This window comes from Ambystoma mexicanum, chromosome 9 (assembly GCF_040938575.1).
Source record: "Ambystoma mexicanum isolate Mex_15411 chromosome 9, UKY_AmexF1_1, whole genome shotgun sequence".
Classification (NCBI taxonomy): Eukaryota; Metazoa; Chordata; class Amphibia; order Caudata; family Ambystomatidae; genus Ambystoma; species Ambystoma mexicanum.
Window position 1 is genome coordinate 664757884 of NC_090931.1, and position 22724 is coordinate 664780607.

Here is a 22724-nt window from a genome sequence, read left to right on the forward strand (position 1 = left end):
CCAAATAAATTTGGACAAAAATAAAGTAATGCTACTAGCAATTAGGAAGATAAATAGACTCACAATAACCACCGTAGTAGCGAACATCGAATCTGTTAATAATTATCCAGATATAGGCTTGGGCGTGAGTGTTCAAGCGGACTATGCTCTCATAATTACTATAAAAAGCAATAAAGCTCGACGACTCTTCTGTTTCAAATGTTTGCAATGCAGACAGCGGGCTACTCCTTAGAAGCCATTTTGTCTCTTTATAAAGAAGGCTTTTGCCCTGTCGTATTGTATGGCCTCGAGGCTCTATCAATGAGAGATCTTTCTTGGTTGAATAAACTTGAAGGGCATTTATGGAGAAAAATGCTGAATTTATCAGCTTGCACTTGAACAGAGTATTTGAGATTGGAACTGGGTTTAATCTCCCTCCAGGGACAAGTACTGAGAAAGCGAGGGGAGCTCTACTTGAGGACAGTAGGCTCGTTGTCAACTCCAATTGGTGCACAATACGATATCGAATCTACTAACAAAAACTGCAACTTTGAAGCACTGATTAAAGTCCTTTTCAGCCAAATAGAATGGGAGCCCCAATTTGATAGCGATACTAATTACTATCTTATAGGGAATTGGAGCACTGGGTCTGGAATAGTAATTTCTTACATCTGTCTAAACTGCAGGGTTATAGATATGTTTCCACAGTTACTCATAAATATAAGGAAACTCAGTCAAATCTAATTCAATGTCCTAGCCCTGAAGTGCCCAAACTGATTTTATTATTGCATATAAATCGACTTCCACTCCTTATGATGTGCGTCTGTCGATTAAATATACCTAGTTAAGGTTTTGTCATGTTTGTAAACTTAGGCACAAGATGGAGACGGCCAAGCATATTTGCCCATGGTGTATACCGAATGGTCCCCTGGATGTGTGTAATGTTGAACCTTTTGTGAGCAACTATGACACCATTAAGTCCTCCACAAACTGTGAATCTACCTCAATGCATATTGCACTTCATCGAATCTGGAAGGATGTTAGCAAATTGCTGAAGATATGAATCAATCTATTTTAATAGAATAATATGTTTGATTGTATTTATTAAATTATACTTTTGTATGATGATTGGTATAATATGTTAAAAGTGTGCGAATGTAAATATTTTCTGATATACATCTGATGCTGATGTATTAATGATACCTTTTTATTTGTGAAAAGTTAGTTAGAACTCAGCACAATGAATAAAAGCCATTATTTTCAAGTATCTTTCTCAAATGTATCTGGATTAAATTTGCTGACAGGAAAATGGGTTTGATCCTCTGTAAAATTGAGATAGAGAATGGAGCAGTCCTATCACATTGCTTTCTTTGTAGGTTCTTTTTTTAAATACTGTTTAGTTTTTATCTTTGAATGCTTTCATGTCTTTGTATTGAAACAACATACACATTCAGTTCTAAGATAGCTGACTGATCATTTAAGGCCCACACCAGATGCATCCAGCAAACCATAGATGCACCATGGCAGACACCCTGCACTGGATATCCAGATTGAATTACTTCTAGGATGTTAAAGATGCATGAAGCCAATCTAGAAGAACACAGCTCCACCCTAGAGAAAGTATTGAAGAGGCTCAAAAGAGCAACTTTCATCTCGAAATGTACAAATCCTCATTTGAATACAAAAAAGTAGAGTGTCTAGCAGGGGAGTTGCTAGGTCTGGAAAAGACCCGGGGCTAAGCTGATGTCGGAACTGTTGGGACTGGGGGCTAGCTAGTCTTTTGGCTGTAGCTCCTGAGATTCTATCCGGGGCTACAACCAAAAGATCAGGGGCTATAGCCCCCTTAGCCCACCCCTAGCAACGCCCCTGGTGTCTAGTAGGCTAAATTGTCTCGGCCATAGGAATCGAACCAAAAATAAGCCTAGTGAAAGGTATAATAGAAGCCACAGAGCCGAAAAATAAATAACACATTAATGAGCATGGCTGAGTGCTATATCAAGTGTTTCTGTGTGAGCGGCATCTTGTCACAAGCAGAATACCTAAGTAAACTCTTGTGGAAAGGAGAGTTGTACAAGTGGAAGGTGCATGCAAAGAACCGTTTGAGATCACAGAAAAGAAAACTGCTGAAGCACACATCCTGAAGCTTTTCAATGCAGAGAACGAAATAATAGCAGTGGACTCTTTAACCCTGTCCAAAACTCTGCTTAACTGCGGACAAACCGACGAGGGAGAAGTCCGGGGAGGACCCGTCAAAACTGCGACCTCTCAGCCTTCCAAGTCAACTGATTTGACGACTGCTCTGTTGACGAAGGCCTCGACTAGCACATCGTCGATGACTACAGCACTGAAGGAGAGTGGGTCTGCGAAGGGATACCTACTATGGCCACCCAACTTGTTCCCCTGCCCCTGAGGCGTGATACAGTGGCGTAGGCAGCGACAAGGGCAGCAGGCACCCTGGGGTTGGGGAAAGGCCCAGCAACCTTGTCAGTCCAAAAGCCACCGGAGAAAGAAAGAGAGATGGGCAAGGCACCCCTGATGGAATCTCCACGGCAGGTGGAACCACTTGCTGCTACAGGGCAACCGTAGCAGATTTATTCAAGCTCTGACAACTGCAATGATGATTTGCCTGATGACTACTACACAGACCACGAAGGAGGGTAATCTGAGGGTGGTGAGCCTTCTTCCCCTACACGCAAAAGGAGGCACGTCAGTTCTGACCCTACACCACTGGCTCCTTTCACCCCTCATCTGAGGGACGTGTCACTGGATATTCTAACAACTCTACACACACTGGTCACAGAGATCCAGCAGAGGATGCCTCTGCAGTGGGGCCTGCGCTACCATAGGACTCTCAGGAGCCTCCGAGGGTGAGTCCTTCTCGTCGGAAGAGAAAGTCTAAGGGAGGTGCTGGTCCTCGACATCATCCGACTCCTCCCACCACAACCACTGCGTCAGGACCTGACTCCACCCGACACGGACACGGCTACTATGGTTACAGGCACCAACCAAGACAACTTTGTGCCAGCTGATGTGGCAACACCACACATGGACCACCCCCATAGGGCCTCCACACCAGACGAAGTTGGATCCTTTCATTCAATGATGTCCAGGGCCTCTGAGCTGTTTTAATTAGTACCCGGGGAAACTAAGAAAGAAGGGTTCCTGTACCAGTGGTACTACTCCAGAAGACCGACCATCATGTCCATTCCTTTCCTGGATGATATCTGGGAAGAGGGCCTGGTACTAATGAAGAACCAGAGTACGGCTCCACCCCAGCGTGACAGATTGGAGAAAAAGTACAGAGTAACAGATTTAGTTTTCAGATGCTTAAGATCTCAGCCTTCCCCCGAATCAGTGGTCTCGGCTGAAGCAAGGAAGCGCTCGGCGAACCCATAGTCGGCAGCCATGGTACCTCTGGACCAGGAGGGGAAGAAGCGGGACGCAATGGGTAAGAGAATAATCTACACAGCAGCCTCTACCATCAAGGCAGCTAATGCCCTAGCCATTTTGTCCCGATAAAACCGGGAACTATGGTACAAGCTAGGACCCATTCTAGGCTTCCTGCCTGAGGACAAAAGGCTGAGACACTGCAACTGTTTTAAGAAGGGGTACTGGCCTCGGACCACGCCATTACAGTGGCGGTGAACATCTCGGACACAGGATTCCACTAGATGGGGAACGGCATGTCCCTTCGTCGACAAGGGTCGTTGAAGGTGACAAGCTTCCACCAGGACTTTCAGGCTAAGGTGCTGGATATGCCATTCGACTGTGAGAACCCCTTCAGCAAGGCCGTCAATGAGTCTTTACAAGCCATAACAACCAACATGGAGATGGTGTGCTCCCTGGGTACCCTGCAACATCGTTGATTGTCTTCCTTTCGTTCGTCCAGAGGAAAGCCTGGCAGATCTTCCAAAGGATATAGTACCCCATACTCAAGAGGCATAGAGGGGTCGCTCTCAAGACTGGGACCTCGGGCCCCCACATATGCATCCCAGTGGGTGGCACGCTGGTGAAGTTAATCAGAATGTGGAAAAAGATCACCACCGACAGATGGGTGTTGGACGCTCTCGGACAGGGGCACACCTTGGAGTTCCAAAGTAGGTGTCCTCGCATTCCACCAGTGCCCCGGCAAGAACAACACAGCCACCAGCTTCTGCGAGAGGTGCATGCCATGTTACAGAAGGGGGCGATAGAACCCGTCCCTCAGCACCTCCGGGGCTCTGAAGTATATTCCAGGTACTTTCCGGTTCAAAAGAAGACAGGGGCTTGAAGGCCAATCATGGAGCTGCATTGGCTAAACAAGTACTTAAATTCCCAAAAGTTCTGGATGGTCACATTACAACACGTGCTCGGCCAGCTGGGGCAAGGGGATTTTCTGACATCGTTGGATCTGGAGAACACATACTTCCACATCCCCATTCACAAGAAAGACCACAAAATCCTATGATTTGTGGTTCAGGGTCAGCACTTCCAGTTCAAAGCTCTGCCCTTTGGCCTAAAATCGTCTCAGAGGGTCTTTATAAGGTGCTTGTCCCTGGTGGCGAACATTCTTCTTCTGCAGGGCATCCATGTATATCCTTACCTGGACGATTGGCTCATGCGAGCCTGCGAGCACGCGCTGGCGAGCAAGCACACATCGAGGGCTGTACATCTGCTGACAGAGTTGGGGTTCTCCATAAACTATACAAAGTCCTGCTTGACACCATCTCAGAACGCGCTGGTTCTGAGTGCCCGGCTCAACACAGTAATGTGTTTGACGTCCCCGTCGGAGGAGAGGCTAGTAGCCATACAGGGGAAGGTACAGCACTTGTCATCGATGCAGAAGGCAACAGTGCGGGCCATCAAGTCGCTGCTTGGCATGATGTCCTCTTGCATCAGCCTTGTTCGCCTCTGCATACAACAGATGAGGCCTATCCACGAGTTCCTGGATGCGAGGTGGATACAAGTATCGGGGACCTTTGCGGACAAGGTCTCCCTCAACTAGGAGTTCCGTCTGGCGATACAGTGGCGGAGTGTACGACCGTGTCTTGTTCAAGTCCCGCCTTACCAAGTGACAGTCACCACAGACACATCTCTAGAAGGCTTGGGAGCCCAGACCAGACAGTTGCAAGCCAGAGGCCTCGGGCAACCGGAAGAGAAGGGCTTCCGCATGCACATCCTGGAACTGTGGGCCATATTCTGGTCCCTCAAGTCTTTTCTATCGTCGTTGAAGGGCAAGGTGGTGAGGATCGTCACAGACAACACCACCACCATGTTCTATATCCAGAAGCAAAGAGGAACCCGCTTTCCAGCACTCTCCAAGGAGGCCCAGGACCTGTTGCACTGCGCCTTTTGTCAGGACATGTTCCTCGTCCTGTTTCACATGGCAGGTGTCAAGAACACCATTGCAGAATCGCTCAGCAGAGAGCTGCGTTCTTGCCATGAGTGGGAACTTCACCTTCACGAGGTTCTACTGCGTCGACAGGGATTCCAGGGAGGAGTTCTGAGTCGGCCAAGCAGTGCTAAGCAACATGTTTGTTTGAGGTGAGTCTGTTCCAGAGGTGAGTGTTTATTGCTTCTATTTAGCCTTGCCACCTCCCGTGGTTGTGTATATGTACTGTTGTGTAATCGTTTTTCATGAGCATGTGAATCCATGCAAGACCCATGCTGGAGAACAATAGTTACAGGTAAGTAACTTAAACATTCCATAACAAGTATTCAAACTAAGAGAACACCACATACAAACCATGGGTGCAAAGAAATTGAAGGTTAACACCATAATAAAGTAGACCAGAAGAAAATACTCATTATGATCAGGGTGTAACATAAGAAGTATTGAGGAAGCAAGAATGAACAACAGTGAAATTTAGAGACTGATACCATAACAGGGCATGACAATCCGAGTAGGGTTAAAACCAGCCCAGAGGAAGGAGCTACGTAGCCAAAGAATCAATTAGTCCAGAGAAAGGGAGTAGGAAAGACGGCCTCAAAAAAGCTAAACAGAAAAAAAAACTTGCAACAAGGTACAATGACTTTGGCATGAAATGGCACAATCCTCACCTTGTACAAATGGAGATAATCTAGTGGCATAATCCCACCAAATGCGTGAAAGTGATGTTGGGGGAGAGGACACCGGGTGAAGAGGTCCAGGAGGGTGTGGCGCAAAACAAAAAACAAATAATCACAGAGACTGAAGCAGAGCAGCAGTGCCTGCCTCAGCTTCCACACATATATGATATGATACGATAGGTTATTTATAACACGCTTAATACCCAGAGGTTTCTAAGCGTGGACCGGGGATCGAACCTCTGGTGCTCTGTGTCGTCTTGCTTCCAAGGCTAGCACGTTGCCCCTGAGCTATCCTCCAGCACCTTGCCCCTGCGCTATCCTCTCGGGATTGGGGAGCATGGGAGCTTACTACACCCGTAATTAATGAATAAATCATAGAAACTCTACAGCTTTGTCCGTAGCATTTATTTGGTGTACCACTCGGCACTGTTTACCACAAGGGCAATTTATATTTGGAATGGAACAGCATGGGAAGTTTGCTCTGCTGCTTCACATGCTCTACTCTTTCTGTGTGCATGTTCTGTGCCTTATGTACTTTTGTCTGCACCGCCTTTATGAAATGACCTTGCACTGTTGCTGCCGGTGCTGTAACTATTCTGTTAGTAAGGTTAGCTTGCACTGTTGCTGGTCGGTATGCATAAGAGGTGTGTGTCAATGCTGCATGTACTGCTGCGGATCTCTATCTTTGAAAGTTGATGTGCACATACTGTAGCAGCTCTGCAAGAAGGCAGTGTAGATTGGTCATGCATGTGCCATACTTGTTGTCTGTGAGTGTGGAGGGGGTGGTTGCTCGGCTGCTGCAAATACGTTTGTACTTTTTATGTTTGAGGGAAGCTTTTACTTCTGCTGTCAATAGTGTAGTGTGTGTAAAGCCTACACTGCCTGGGACGTGTTTTACCTTTTTTGTGTGTAGGGGGAGTTTGTACTGCTGCTGAGTGTACTGTGACCCTGTGCTCGCAGCTAGAGGGGACGCAGTCAAGCAGTTCTGGATAGATTGCTTCCATTGGGGCAGAACCAAGAAAGATTTGCATATGCTGTGTTAATATACTTTTATACTGTGTCATTTCACCACTGTAGTGGTTTCAGAGCCACGATCTGGCTTGCCCCCCTCTGTAATACTGAAGAGAGGCTAAAAAGCAATTATAAGGTAGGTTGGCCATGGTTTAGGTTGTCATCAAGGAAGCCTTTTATTGTTGTTGCCTATGCTGTACCAGTGTTGTATAGGGGTGTGCATGGGTGGAGTGGTCAGGGGGGCTGGAGGGGGGTTGAGAGAAACGAAAATGTGCAAAGCTGGTTCCATGGGCTGGTAAAAAACAGTGATGTCCCATTTCTCGGCCATTGGCCGGAGTGTTGTCCCTACTTCTATGATTGAATACCATTTAGCCAAAATTGAGGATAAGACGCTAGTCCACGACCGCGCTCAGGCTACCGACCAACTGGCATCACACCCTAGATACGTACAATAAACCCATCAAGGTCTACCCGGGAATAGACCATGTAGCTATTTGATTAAATATCGCTTTCCTAGACTTGTACACTTAGTACTATATCTAAGGTTGGATATACTACCGGTGTTGTCTTATACTGTGTCTGGACGAGAATACTTTGTGAACTTAGAATCTGCCGGCTCTGTTGTGACACAATTGAGACTGCTCGACACATCCTGACTCCGTGCACTAGACTTCAACCTATGTATGACAGGGGGTACACGCCATACCGTAATATAAGCTCCAATCAATGCTGGAGTCTTTTTTACAGGGGGGAGGCCCTTGTCCCTACTGGAGAGGGGTGCTACATTTGGGAGAAAGTGACATTTAGATTAAGTGATTAAGCTTCCTTTTTATTGTGTTTTTTTCTATGATGGACATAATTATTTTATTTTTAAGATCTGTGTAATTCTTTTTTATATACTACAATTGTGTGTCTTTTTAAAAATACTTATTATTTGTATCTTACTTCTTTCTATGTTTTTATGATTTTAATATAGTGTGAAAGGTTAAATTAACGATATGCACTTAATAATAAAAACACTTTTTAAAAGCTGCTGCCCATGCTGTACAGGTTCTTTAAGTAATGGAAAGCGTTCACTGCTTTAGTCCAAATACTGTGTTGTGTGCTAGGGAACTGTTCATTTCTGTAACCTAGTAATTTAGTGTATGTGTGAGGCTTGAACTGCTGGTGTCTGTGGTGCACCTTTTTCTGTGAAGGACCTTCTACTGCTTCTGCCTGTGATGTTCCTATTTTGTGGGTAAGATTGACTTGCACTTCTGTAATCTGTGCTGCAACGTGTCTGGGAACTGACCCTGCACTGCTGCTGCCTATGCTGTGCATAATTTGTGTGGAATAGGTGTGTGAGTGTGTGTGTTTGACGAAAACCTGCATTGCTGCTGCCAATGCTGCCCAAATTACTTGTGTGTCTGTGAAACCTTCATGCTGTAGACTGTATCCTATTGTGTGTGTGTGTCAGGGAGTTTTACACTTTTGGAGCCTGGTAGTACTTGTTCAGTGTCGGTGTGACCCGTGCACTGTTACTGCCTGTGCAGTACCAGTTGAGCTTGCGTGAAGAACGATTGCAGTAATGTCCCCTGTGCTGTATCTGTTCAGAGAGAGTGAACAGTTTGCATTGTCAGGGTCTAATTCACAGAGCGTTTTCTAGTGGGGCGTTGCCATTATTAAACTATTCTGTGAATGAGGCCCTATACTCCCTATTTGTGGCTAAACTGGCCTTTGTACTTCTGCAGCCTGCAATGCAATTATACTGTTTGTGAGAAAACCTTGCTCACACTTGGCCCGGGTTTTACCTCTTCAGTGTGTCGCTTAGAGATTGCTCTTTTAACTATAATTCTCGTATTTTAGGTCTCTGGTTTGTCGATTTAGCATTCTCCAGTTCCATCTGCATCGTGGCGTGGATACGTTTATTGGTTATGGTTACTGCATTTGGTGTAAGATTGAGGGTTTATGTAGGAGATAACATGATGTGCAGCTTCTGGACACACTTTATGTACTTAGCTGCGAAAGAGGCCTGTGGTGTTTGGGAAGGAAGCCAAAACGTGAGTTATGTTATATGAATGCGCTATTAAAGGAGCGTGAGTTCTGTACATTTACTGGCAAAGTTTACTGGGGCAAAAGCACTGGGCTTGTCTTCCTTTGCGCGCTTTGATGTGGCGTGTGCGGCTGAGCGCTCCAGGGGAAGATGCTACATCACCTCCTTTCTGTGGTTTAATAAAGTTCTGATTGGTTAAATCTCACCTTGTGAACTACTTTCTCATAGGACCTTACATAGCGTTGGATTGGCAGACTACTTTGCCTTTCTTCATAGATGTCTCTAATGAAACATCTTTGCTCTGGATCTGTTGCATGATATTGGTAGGAAGGTCGTTTTTTTCTCCAGGTTTCTTGGCATTTTTTGCTTCCAATATTGTTGTTTGCGGGGACAGCTTCATGTGAGAGTTGTGAAGTTGCCCCATGCTTTCAGAATAGTGACCTTCTTTGTCCGAGTATTACTGGTCTTTCTTGGGGCGCACCTTTTGCTATAAGGTTACTGCACGATTGCCACACTTTCCCTTCTTCTGTAACAATCGTGCCATTGAACGCATCGATAACTTTGTTTGGGGCTTCAGAGATATATGTATTTATCCGTCTATTGAAGCTTTATTTTGGCCTGGTCTCTCACGCTGATGTCTGCCTTTGCTAATATAGCCATCTTGCTTTTGACCTCCCAATGTGATTTAGTTCGGTGCGTTCCTAACAGCCCTTCATGAGTTTGAACTAGGTAATTACTGCAGTGAAATATGTCACTGCTTGGGCAGACTGCACTCATTGACCTGTTTCGTAACAGTCAACATTGTGAGCTCTGGCTTGTTGCAGGGTCCCTTTGATTATTCTGTTTGCCCTTTCCACTTGTCCATTTCACTGGGGGCAGTACAGAGCAGTCCATCAATGATTGATTCTGTTCTTCTGCAGAAAGTTCAACATATCCTTCGATGTGAACTGGACCCTGTTACCAGAGACACAGTCATCAGGGCCTCCCTCTCTAAGGAATACTGTGGTAAGAGTCAATTGAGGTGACGCTGGCAATCATTTAGAGGAACTGACATTCAGTCCACTTGGAAATGTACTTGTGGAGGACTAAAGCATATAGTTGCTGGAGGAGCATAAAGTCAAGAGGAACAATTAAATTGATCTCCCATGGGGCCTCTGGACCATTCCAATGATGTCAGTGGTGGAGTGCAGGTGGTGAGGCGCTGAACTCCTTAACGGTACTTGAGATATTCCACTTCGAGCTGTTTGAATTTGCATTTCACTTTCCTTAGAGTGAGGCCACTGTCTTCTATTTTGTTACAGGACTCTGCCTAATATTAGGCACCGGGACACTGTGTTGTGGCTGTAAACCAATAATGCATCCTAGAATAACGTACTATTGGGTATGTCACTAGGTAGGTTGGTAATGAGCCTTTGAAAAACTGCAGCTGCAGAGGAGAGTCCAAACTGCATCTTCATGGGATATGGTTGTTTGACCTATAAAACTTGACCTACTGCCTAATTGACCTAATTTTTTTGACCTAATTCTTTTTTACCTACTGCGGAGGGAGACCCCTGCAACCCTTCCTAATGTGGGTGGAGACCCCTGCGCCCCCCCAACTTCCACCCACCTCAACCTATTCCCTTACCCCACCCCACCCCACAATTATTTTTTAATTAAAGTGTACCAATTGACCTACGAATTAGGTCAAAAAGATGCAGCCAAATGGGAGTAGGTCAAATTGGCATTAGGTGAAATTGGACAATACCGCAAAGGAGAGTTAGGCCATTCGAGGTTGTGGTGGGGAGGTGATTTGGTGACGAACATACTGTTAAACATTTGAGAACAGTTAAGATGAAGATTCTGCACCCAGAAGATGGAGATTTATGTTTTCATATAAAGTCAAATGCATTTCAGTCGGGTGAAATTTAAAAATGTATCAAAATATAAACATTTGAGATTGGAAAATCTGGAGTTTTGCTCCCAAAAAATGTCAGCAGGTAGTTTAGAGGAGTCCAAATGTATGTTTAAATTCTTTGCACCCAATGCCCACTCGTATGCCGCGCCTATTTGAAACTTCTATACACACTCTCGCGAACTAGTGCAGTGTGACCCCAACAGCTGTGTTGCTTTTATGATTACTCGCGAGACTGAACAGCTAAGCAGGAAGTAGTTGGTGATGGGTATTCGTCGAGCGATTTGACTTCCTCTACATGCTCTGCTGGCGGCGTCCCGGGGCGAAGAGATAGCCTGCAGCTGTGAGGTGGAACGTTCGAGAGTTTGGTGGCAGGTCAGAGTGTACTGTACGGTAAGCCCATGCCTCCACAATCGTTTTCTTATTTAGAGTTCATTTGAATACCTTACACGCCCCCCAAACCTCCGGATTTCTGCAATTTTTACGACCCATCGTCGTGGCTGGGAAACAAACCTTTATTGCCAAAAAGTCTAACTGCATGCGCTGTTGCACACATTCAGGGGCTGGTTCTGAAAGCGTGTAAAATCAATGCTTTCTCTCCTTTCCCCGCCAAAACCTTTCAGTTCGATTCTGAGGGATAAGGGGGGGTGGCAAGTAGTCCTGGCAGCAGCTTCCCGGAAAAATAAGGTGAAGTGAGAGGCGAAGACGCGCCACAGTCTTACCGTGCTCCGAGCACCTGCCTTTCAATTCCGAGAAGCAAACGCACATGTTTTCTACATTATTACTGACCCAGCTGCAGCTTCTGGTGAAGTAGAAATATGGGTGCATGTTGGGTAGTGCACTTAAACGGGAATCCCCTTACATTCCTTCATGTTCACATCGGGTTTATAAAGCAGGTGCTTGAAGTTGCTTTCTTTCGTACACGCTTTTCATGGTTCAATGTGCCATCTTGTGGGCAAAATTGGAATATCATAAGTGTTTTTTTTTTTTCCTAAACCTGAGACTTCAGAATGAAGCCTGTGCGTCTTTTCTCTTGGGAGGCCCCAGTTTAGAGGTCCGCGTAAAAACAGAAATGTGTTGTACATTTCTTAAAAACACTATATTCTGAAAAAGAAAGAATGTGGTGGCATGAACGCCTGGGCTTTTGCATGTGCCTGATTTACGACCTGACAACAGCCCCAGCAACCATCCCTGATGCAGGGCAGGCACGATTAGAGGATTCTCCTAGTAAAGCCAGGGTTTGGCATGTAAAAAATCCGGCACTTGTGAGGTGTTCATAGTACAGTACATGTTTTTCTGTTATAATGAAGGCATTTGCTTTTCCATCCATCTTAGAATTGGGCCCGAGGTGTCGGACATTAGCTCCATTTTAGGTTAGCAGTAAGAGGGCGTGAAGCTAGAATAGCCCTGCCGGCACCACTGTGCCCAGAAGGGCATCGGCAAGAGGGTTTCTATTGCTATGCCGTAAGGCGTGGAATTCACGCGGTGACAAAAGTGGCAGATTGTATTCCAGTCTGTCACTTTCAGGTTTAAAATAAATGTGGTGCAATTTAGAAAAGTGTCCTTCACCACAGGAACAACACTTTTCTAATTGCCATGCATCTTAGAATGGGACCCTCATTGGTATCTCTGCTGGGAGGTGGGCGGGGGTGCAGTTTGTCTTCATCTTCACCCTCAGACCCTATGCCCTGAGACCTGAGAAGGGCTTTGGGATTGTTTCCTGTGTGAGTGGCAAGGCAGGTCACTAAGAACTGCAGTACATTGAAGCCTCTGCTGGAAAACGGATGTGCTGCTCTCTTTGAGGAAGACATATAATCTGAAGATACCTAATTTACTGTTGAACAGCTTCTATCAAACCAGGTAAGGCCCTAACTATCTCTGATTTTGGATTGATTTGCTGACTAATGCATAACCAAATAAAAACAAATGGTTTGACTTCCCAATAGAAATATATAGAGCAACAAGGTAGATATGGCACCAACAAGTAAAACCCACAGGCCTACAAGGTTTACAAAACAATATATAACATTTTATTCATAGTTCATAAAATAGCACAAAAGTCAAACATTTATAAAAAAGACAGTGCTCGTGACATAGACAAACCTTAACATCTAAATTGCAACAATTCAACTATGATGTCAAATTGACTTCGGTATCCTACACCCTTCTGTCAACATTGGCATGTAAAGATGAAATATTATCCACAACTGGATCTCAATGCACAAACAAACTAGTACGATAAGTCACTAGTATACTGCCTCGGCATGTTTCAGTTCTTAATCTTGCGTATAGAACTTTCTTCAGGAGGAAAATCTCTATTTGTTACTTCGACCTTGACATTTAGTTTAAGAACATCTGTACTGGAATACGACCATAATACTGCACTTCAGATTCGGGTATACTGTTGGTGATCATAAAGGCAAAACCAACCCATTGCATACTTTAATCAGACTGTATAAATGTGCCTAACACGAGGAGCAGGAATCATTCTTTACCTCGTGTCAGAGTGGATGAAGTATTCACAGGACACTGGAGTTAAATGTACTACCAGTTCCAACCCATCCCAAGGTTAATTTGAAACAGTTATCTGTAAAAATGCACAGATTTGATATCAGACTTCTTCATAAGGAACCATAAACTCTACACCACCATGGTGTATGCCGGAATCCCCTAAAACCTGCATGCTGTGCCTCGTGAAACACACAGTCATAACCGCACCCTCTGCGTTTCTGTCAACAAATACACTGTGTGCCAGAGTCTGTCCGTACACACCACACCCACAAACTTCATTGCCCAATCCCGTAGCGTCTGCAGGCCCATTTCTATGGCCGTCATCTGCAAAAGGGACGTATGTAACACGCGCCACCCTGCAACTATCGCAATATTTATGGACTTTTTCTGCTGGGCGAGCGCGGGATTGGGGGAATAACTTTCAACCAGGGGAGCGGACGTCGTTAGGTGTGGTGGCTCTTAAAAGAACTTTTTTTTTTGTAAAGGTGCTTCCGTGAAAACACTTTTTTTGCAGTATTCATACGTAAATGTGTGTTTTGAACGTCAGCTGACATTCTTATAATATGGTCTTCACTGCAGTGTGTAGATTGTGAAACATTTCATTGCCACTGTGTGACAAAGACATGCCATTTGCCTTGAAAAGGTGTATGTATTGCGAACCAATGTTCTCATTCTGACAAGAGAACATGCCAGCAGCACTCATGAAGTCACACATGCTTCTGTTGATGAGACCCTTTCCGACCTCTGGCTGGAGACAGGAATCCTTGGAATACTTCCACACTATTCTCAGGGGTATACATGAGAAAAGCACCTTGGCAGTAGGAAAAATGCGCTGCGCTGCTTTCATCATAATCTTCAGTTGACTAAACACACGGGAACAAGACATGTAACCCAAAAAGAAGGCTCCAAAGTGCACAATCACAAAATGTACTGTTGCCAAAGAGGCCACGTGTAGACATTCTAGAAGCAGTCTACCGAAACAGCATGATTCGCCATAACACCACAAAGCGTCCACTCTCTCCAAACCGAAATTGCCAGACAAGTCTTCTTGGAGGGCATACACGAAAAGATCTTCCACAAAGCCATCACCCACGACAAAAACTGTACGTCTTGCCATGTTTGCCAGCCACAGTACACAAAGTAATGTCAAAACTGAATGCCACCCTTTCCTGTGACCCACACGTTCAGAGCACCTGATTGGCCAAAATCCATAGTCTCATTTCCATTGGCCACCATGGTGAGAAACGCAAAATGTGCCACGTGCCTTACCCCAATGAGCCCATGGGCCATGCCCTGTTGAGGCAGGAGTATTCCTTCTATCTATTGGAGCTCTTTCCTGTACGGACACCCTGAGCACCTCGTTGGCCAAAGGCCAAAGTCCCATTTCCATTGGCCAGCATGCTAAGAAGCGCAGAATGTGGCACATGCTGTTTTCCAAGGACCACGCAGGCCGCGCCCCATTAAAGCAGGAGGAGTCCTTCTTCGTATTGGTACGCTTTCCTGTGACGCACACCCTGAGCACCTCCTGATAGGACAATCGCTGTAGTCCCATTTGCATAGGCCAGCATTGCGAGAAGCGCTGAATGTGGCACGTGCGGGTCCCCAAGTATGTCGAGGGCCGAGCCCGTTTGAAGCAGGAGTCCCTCTTCCTATTGGCGCACACCCTAATCATGCGATTGGATAATCCCTACAGTTCAATTTCCGTGGCCGCCACTCGCAAAATCCCCGGATGTAGCTTTTGCACTGCGTGCGGGCGTGAGGAATAACTTGCAACCAGGGTAGGGGTAGTTCATGGTAAGGGATGTCTCTTCAAAGAGCTGGTTGTTTTTTTGTTTTGTTTAGACGCTTCTACAGAAACACCTTTTTTTCGGTGTTCATTAGCTTTTGTGAGTTCTTCTGCTCACATTAGTATAGTAAACTCTTCACCGCAGCCTGTAGACGAGCAAACAAAACTGCACTGCCAATGGGTGACAACAAAATGCCATTTTCTTGGAAACACTCTGCATTTCCACAACTAATGCAGTCATTGTTGTAGAAAAACATTCCACGAGTGGACAAAAAAGCATACATGCTTCTGTTGATGAGACGCCTTTTGCCTTCCTCCCTCTGGCTCGGAACAACAACCATGAGCAGTAGGCCATACTCTTCGTGGTATTATGGATGAGAAAAGCACCTTGGCGGCGGGGAAAAAGCGTCCTCACGACATTAAGCAATCTCTTCAGTCGATGGAACAAATCTAAGCAAGGCAGGTAACCCATATGCATGCCGCCGTAATGGGTGACAATGACATCTACTACTGGAAAAGTGGCGAGGTCTTTGCAAAGTGCATGCATATCGGAAGAATTCCACTCAATACACAGCGTTTCACAATGCGTCCACTCCTTCCAAAGGAAAATTGCAGTCAAAGTGTCTTTGCAGGGCATAGTTGTGCAGATCTATGACAAAGGGATCACCTACAGCCAACATAATGCGTTTCACCATGTCAGCCACCTTCAGTACGCAGAATATAATGTACAACAGTTACACCTCCCCTTCCTGTTAACCACACCCACACTACCTGATTGGTTAATCCCCACACTCCCATGGCAATTGGGCAAGGTGGTGTAAATGTCATGGCCACTAGTCATGTGGCCAGTCCTTCCTCATCCCCGGGGTCCCATTGGACCCAGTCCTGGCGCCTGTGGCGCCAGGCTCATCTTAAAGTGTGCTCTGCACAGTCTAGGCCCAGGGCGTGTGTAGCTGGGCCGGGCGTGGCCATGGATCAGAACTGGTAGGCACGTGCTACCTGCCCAAAAAAGGGCAAGGTGGGGTTGGTAGGCGGAGTTAATGAGGGGCCTGAACCAGCCTATATAAGGCCAGGCCATCCACGTGCCCTTCGCTTCACGCTATTCTAATTCTAAGCAGCGGAACGCTCTCCGCTGTACTTACCGGTGCCTCTCTGGATGTTCTCAGCCTCATCCTGAAGATTCTCCTGAGAACGCTTCTTACCTGCAGTCTTACGCCCATCCCTGCAAGCATCTTGACTCCAGCTACTCCATCGCTGCAGACGGGTCTTACCTGCTGCCTTTTACTAGCCTCAACATCGCTGAGCGTACATCTTACCTGTAGCCAGCCGCTACATCGCTGAGCGCAGTGCACTTCTTACCTGTTGTCAACCGCTACATCGCTGAGCGCACATCTTACCTGTTGCCACCGCTACACCGCTGAGCGCACATCTTACCTGTTGCCACTGCTAAACCGCTGAGCACTCCAGTCACTACACGGCGGAGCGTGCCTCTCACCTGCAACTCGTTGCGGCCTGTGCCGGACTCTTCTTCTCGCCTCCATTCCATCGCGGTCAGAGTCAGAGTCTTCCTCCTGCAATCTTCATCGAGGAACCGGACACCATTCTTCGTCGCTGGCCGGCACCTATGAGGAAACAAGAACAAACAGTGTAGGACTCATATGCATTGGCATGGTCGCATAATACAAGAGACTAAAACTCCCTTATTAAGACCATGTTTCCTGTCACCGTTGGAACTAAGGTCTCCGGATTCTCTTCGATCCAGATTCTCTTCCCGTACCTATGGAAATGGAATGAGACATTGCAAGAATTACTTTTAAAATTTTTAAAATGGAATACAAACACTTTAATCGAACGAACTATAATCATACCAAAGACTTACCTTATTCATTGATTGGTCGCAGCTGGTCTGGATCAACACCCCCACGGACCAGTGAAGTAACTTGGTCCATTCTAAGCATCCCTGCTAAGGAAAGCAGGATGGATAGCTTTACATCACAAAATTACAGGTGAGCGTCTATGGGAAAGTGCTTGCCCACCGTATTCTGGCACGAAAGGGCTGGGGGAAGTCACGATACCCCCACTCCATACTCATTGCCTCTCCTCTTCACGCAGGGGCAACGCCCAGCTCCAGAATCGCAGGTCCAACCATTCTCAGAAGGGGAAGGTGATTTCGAGGAGCCAGTTCGAGGGAGGGCTCCAACCACGCCCCCACGGAAGCCATGTGAGCATAACAGTAAAGGGCACATTTTGGCACGTGCGCCTCCCAAAGTAGCGTGAGTGCTGCACCCTTGTAAAGCTGGAGCAGTCCTTCTTCCCTTTGCAATATGTTCTCTGCAGCTCTACTTCATTGGGTTACGCGTAAATAGGCACACACGCATCCACCAATCGCATCAAAGCCACCATCATCCAACACTTTCACTCTTGTACAACACTTGAAATGTACTGTTACACATTTACAGTACAAATGTGCCATTCCATATCCACTACAAAGTTCAATGAAAGTATGCACGATTTCTCCATGCGTGCACATCCACATAGCCACCCTGGATGTGGCACGTGTAATCCTGAAAGTACTGCGTAATGCACTACCTTTTTGTGATCGTGTGGGATGGTAAACAATATCAAACTGGGAGGGGGATTCCGTCTTCCATCGTAGATGTATGAAAGTGTTTTTTTGTTGTTGTTGTTTTTGTGACGTGCGTGCCAGCAACTTTTATTTTTATTTTCTCTTTATATGCGTTTCTGTTGGCCTCTCGTCACATTTTTACCACATTCTGGCCAATGCTTCTTACACAGTGTAAAAGAAAACGGCATTGCCAATGGCGCTCAAATAAATGCCATTTCTACGGAACCACTGCATATTTGGCGATCTCATTCTCTCATAGTGGGTGGAGAACATGCCAGCAGTCTGCATAAACACACGCATAATTCTGTTTATAGCACACCTTCCGACCTCTGGCTGCAGACAAATTACACCGTCATGGACCCAAACTCCTCTTGGTGTTATATATGAGTAAACGACCTTCGCAGTAGGAAAAATACAAATCACTGCGGTCAGCAGCCTCTTCAGGTGACAGATTAATCGTCCACAGGACATGTAACCCAAATGTAGACTACCATAGTGCAGTACGACAAAGTCAATGTTCTTGATAGACGCCACATATCTTCAAAGGCGACCCATCCCGCCGAAACTGCAGTCACCCTGACAGGCCGAGAGAGGGTCCACTCCTTCCTGCCTCTTGGCACACAACACCTGTGCAGAAGGCGAACAAAGGTATCACCGATGATAAGCACTGTGCGTCTCTCCTCTCGACTACCCTCACGACACAGTATTGGGAGGAAATGGTACCGCCCCTTCCTGTGAAACACGCCCTAAACTCCTACTTGCCTATTTCCCACAATTTCCTTTCCACCCTGCTCATAATGGCAGGATGTGTACATGCGCGTTCCCATATACAGTGAGGGCCACGGCCCAGTAAAGCTGAGACAATATTTCTTCCCTATGCACGGTCACTTTTTGCAGCACTCCCCAATTGGGTCCTGTCAATTTTTCAAACAAGCATTCAGCAATGACATACAAAGGCTCTGCATTGCACACTGTCATTTCTATACAGCACTCCATATTTACTGTTGAACACTCTCAGTACACGTTTCATTGCAAAGCCCCTCCACCAGGAACTTCTGCTAAATAATGCACGATTGCAGCGTCCACAAAGATCCTCAGACGCACCCAGCACACCTTTGGCCATGCACACAACATTGCAGCCCTTTCCACACCCACCAGCACACATCCATGCAAGCGACCATGTGGGCACCAACCATTATGCACAACATAAGTAGCGGCACTTCCACTCAACTCCCCCACACCATAAAACACCCATTCACGAAAACATGACATACTGAGCAGAATCCACAAACATTCCACAGGCTGCATCACCCCTACGCACTGCCATTCACAAAGTATTGTGTCACTGGCAACCTATGCACAACATCTGCATAATATTGGGCCTACTTCAATATTTCTGCACACAGCACAGTAACCAACCACATATAAGCTGAACTTCAACCATACCCACTTCCATACTCACATTACGTACACATTGCATCCTGTGGCCACACTGCACAACTTCTCACTGCACCATCTCCTGCTGCACACCAAATACTGTAGCACGTTGCAACTATCACCACAACCATGGAATGCACAATACACGCTTCGCAACTCACTTGTAATGCTAAAGCACATCGACAATATGCTCCACACCCATTCTCCAAAGATCACCACCCTGTGCCTCATGCACCATCAAACCTGCATTGCTCCAGTGGGTGTGCTCCTTGCACACATTCCCTGCATCCTTGCACACATTCCCTGCACCGTAATGCAATCATACATGTCAGCATGTCACCAACTAACACTATGCATATACGCACCACTGGCACCAGCACTCCTAACCAACCTCCACACCGCAAAGGACATGCACAGCGTTACATGCAACAGTTACCATAATGTATGAACATTACACTGTTTCCGGCACCCCTATGCCCTTTCTTTCACATACTATTGTCTTACCGAATTCCACGCAGAACGTATTGTGTCACTGCCAACGTAACCAAAAAATGTTTACAACATTGCCCATACTGCAGGCATCGTGCACACAGCACACGATCCAAGCACATATAAGCTGCCCTTCACCCATGCCCTCTACCATACTGACAGTATACAAACACTGCACCAAGAGCCCACACAGCGTGACTTTTCACTGCAACATCTCGAAGCACAGCGAACCGCCAGGAAGCTATGCAGCAACAAAATGCAACAGTCACCATAATGTACAAACAAAAGAATCTCTCATGTATCCCTGTGCACTTTCAATCACATACTATGGGCGTACCCACTTCCATTCACAAAGTATTGTGCTACTTCCAACCTACCCACAATCTGTTTGCAACACCTGGCTATAACAGCTGAAATGTGCTCCACAACCATTCTGTACATGTCACCACCCTGTAACTGATGCACATTCAAAAATGCATTACAGCCATGGGTGTCCTCAAGGCCTAGGCTCTTGAGTGCATGGCCTACGGCCTTCAGCCATGCACCCAATAGTCTAGGCCTTGGACACACCCACAGCTCTACCATTCTGACAGTATGCAAACACTGCACCCAGAGCCCACACTGCGTGACTTTTCACTGCTGCATCTTCAAACACAGTGCACCGCCATGCAGCTATGCAACAACAAATTTCAACAGTTATTGTAATGTACAAACAAAACAATCTCTCCTGCATCTCTGTGCACTTTCAATCACGTACTATGGGCGTACCCACTTCTGTTCACAAAGTATTGTGCCTCTTCCAACCTACCCACAATCTGTTTGCAACACTGGGCTATAACGGCTGAAATTTGTTCCGCAACCCTTCCTTACATGTCACCACCCTGTAACTGATGCACATTCAAAAATGCATTACTCCCATGGGTGTCCTCAAGGCCTAGGCTCTTGAGTGCATGACCTATGGCCTTCGGCCTTGCACCCAATAGTCTAGGCCTTGAACACACCCGCAGCAATGTAATGCCACCATAATCAACACCAAATTGCACCACTTAACATAACGGCCATGTGGGCAGCTAACATTAAGCACAAACAAAACACCCATGCATGAAAACAGGTCGCAATTACCAGAATCTACAAACACACCACAGCCTCCGCCACAACTACCCACAGCCATTCATAAGGTGTTGTGTCACTAACCACAACATTGGGCCTACTTGAAGAAATCTGCACACAGCATAGGCCGTGAACACACCCACAGCAACGTAATGCCACCATGCATGTCGCCATGGCACCACTACCACCATCCACATACACACCACTGCCACCAGCACTCCTACCCAACCTGTTCACTGCCACACAGCTATGCAGCAACAAATTGCAACAGTGAACATAATGTGCAAAGAAAAAACTCCTGCACCCCTGTGCACTTTTATTCAATTACTATGGGCGTTCCCACTTCCATTCACAAAGTACTGTGTCACTGCCAACCTACACACATTCTGGTCGCAACACTAGCCCTACTGCAACCAATCTGCACATATCACACTATACAAGCACCATCCTGTACCAAATGCAGAGTCAAATATGCGTTCCTGCGGTGGGTATGTTGCAGCCATATGCTCTTGAGTGCATGCCCTACACCCTACGGCCTACGCCCATGCACCTATTAGTCAAATCCTTCCACAGACCCACTGCACCTTCATTCACCCATGCATGCCACCAAGTCTCCAACTACCACATTCCATCCGCAGCGCACAGGCACCCGTGCTCCCACCCAATGCCATGTGAAAATCACTCCTTTTCTGCAATTCACCTGCCACCACTCACCACGAAAAGAGGTTGCCGCAAACAGGTTGCGGCAGAAGCTGCGGGCCGTTACGACAGCTGCTTCCAATCGCCACACATAGTACTGACCTACATATGTCACATTAAGCACTTCTCATGCCCCCACCCGTTCCCTCCCTTATTGCCGCCAACGCATTCCGTACGGTACATTTTCCAGACCCTTCTGACGCCGCACTGTCCCCTGGTACACCACAGCGGCTTTCCCAAACATTTTTGAGGTACACCATGCTTCCCTCCAGCCAACCACAGGCCGTGTCCAAACTTCTCTGACAGCACGCCATAACCCGAGCCAATGACACTTCTGTCCGCGGAGTGAACAGGGAAATGGGCCTGCGCCATTTTTTGGGACTTACAGTTCAGTTATTTGCAACAAAACTACTGGTCGGATTTCCAACGAACACACAAAAGCACGCTTTCTGACCTATGCCCCCGCTCCTGCCGCTAATTTGGTGAAAATCCATCCAGCCGTTCGGCCTGTAGCCGTGCGCAAGGATTTTCCCCATTCAGTCTATGGAGAAAAAATAATAATAATTGGACCCCCCCTATTACTTTGCCCCCTGTCTATTTTGCACTTTACAGAAATATTGATTTTGTGTTTGAAAGATGTATTGCCTGTTCTTTCCCACACAATAACTAGGAAGCAGTATTTGAATTATTTAATGATTATGTTTTGAAATAAGTAAATTTATTTACAAGATATTTTATAATTTTTGTATGAACCTAACATTTTTATGGTGAATGTGTATATTTTGTTTGCTTTGGTCAAACTTGTATCCAAAATAAACAGGAAATGGAATAGATTAATTAATCAATCAGCTGGATTTAAGGCAGGATGCATGAAACGTTTTCCACTTTCAGAGGCACTGGACACTCACTCTGTGTGTTTCCTTAAGTGAGGGAGATATTCCCTTGTGACGCCCCTCACTGTGCTAAAACCTTAAGGGCAAGTATGTTTGTCCTGAATTCCCATAAGAAATCACTGTAGGCTCCGCCCACGCCTGCTGTTAAGTGTTGGAGTCCAGCTATACCACACTGATGAGGCCCAACAAAGCTGAACATGTATCTGCAG

The 22724-nt window shown here is 46.2% G+C and overlaps 1 protein-coding gene across 5 annotated transcripts in view; it reads left to right on the forward strand.

Annotated features, from left to right (window-relative positions):
* Window positions 1-11149: 11149 nt before the first annotated feature.
* The window catches only part of CASP8 (caspase 8), a 159747-nt gene continuing 148172 nt past the window's right edge, over window positions 11150-22724 (forward strand). For 2 of the 5 annotated variants that reach the window (XM_069615463.1, XM_069615465.1), the window contains exon 1: window positions 11150-11357. The gene's annotated coding sequence lies outside the window, so the exon portion shown is untranslated. The remainder of the gene's footprint in view (window positions 11358-22724) is intronic. The other 3 variants (XM_069615464.1, XM_069615468.1, XM_069615466.1) reach the window with 3 other exon arrangements.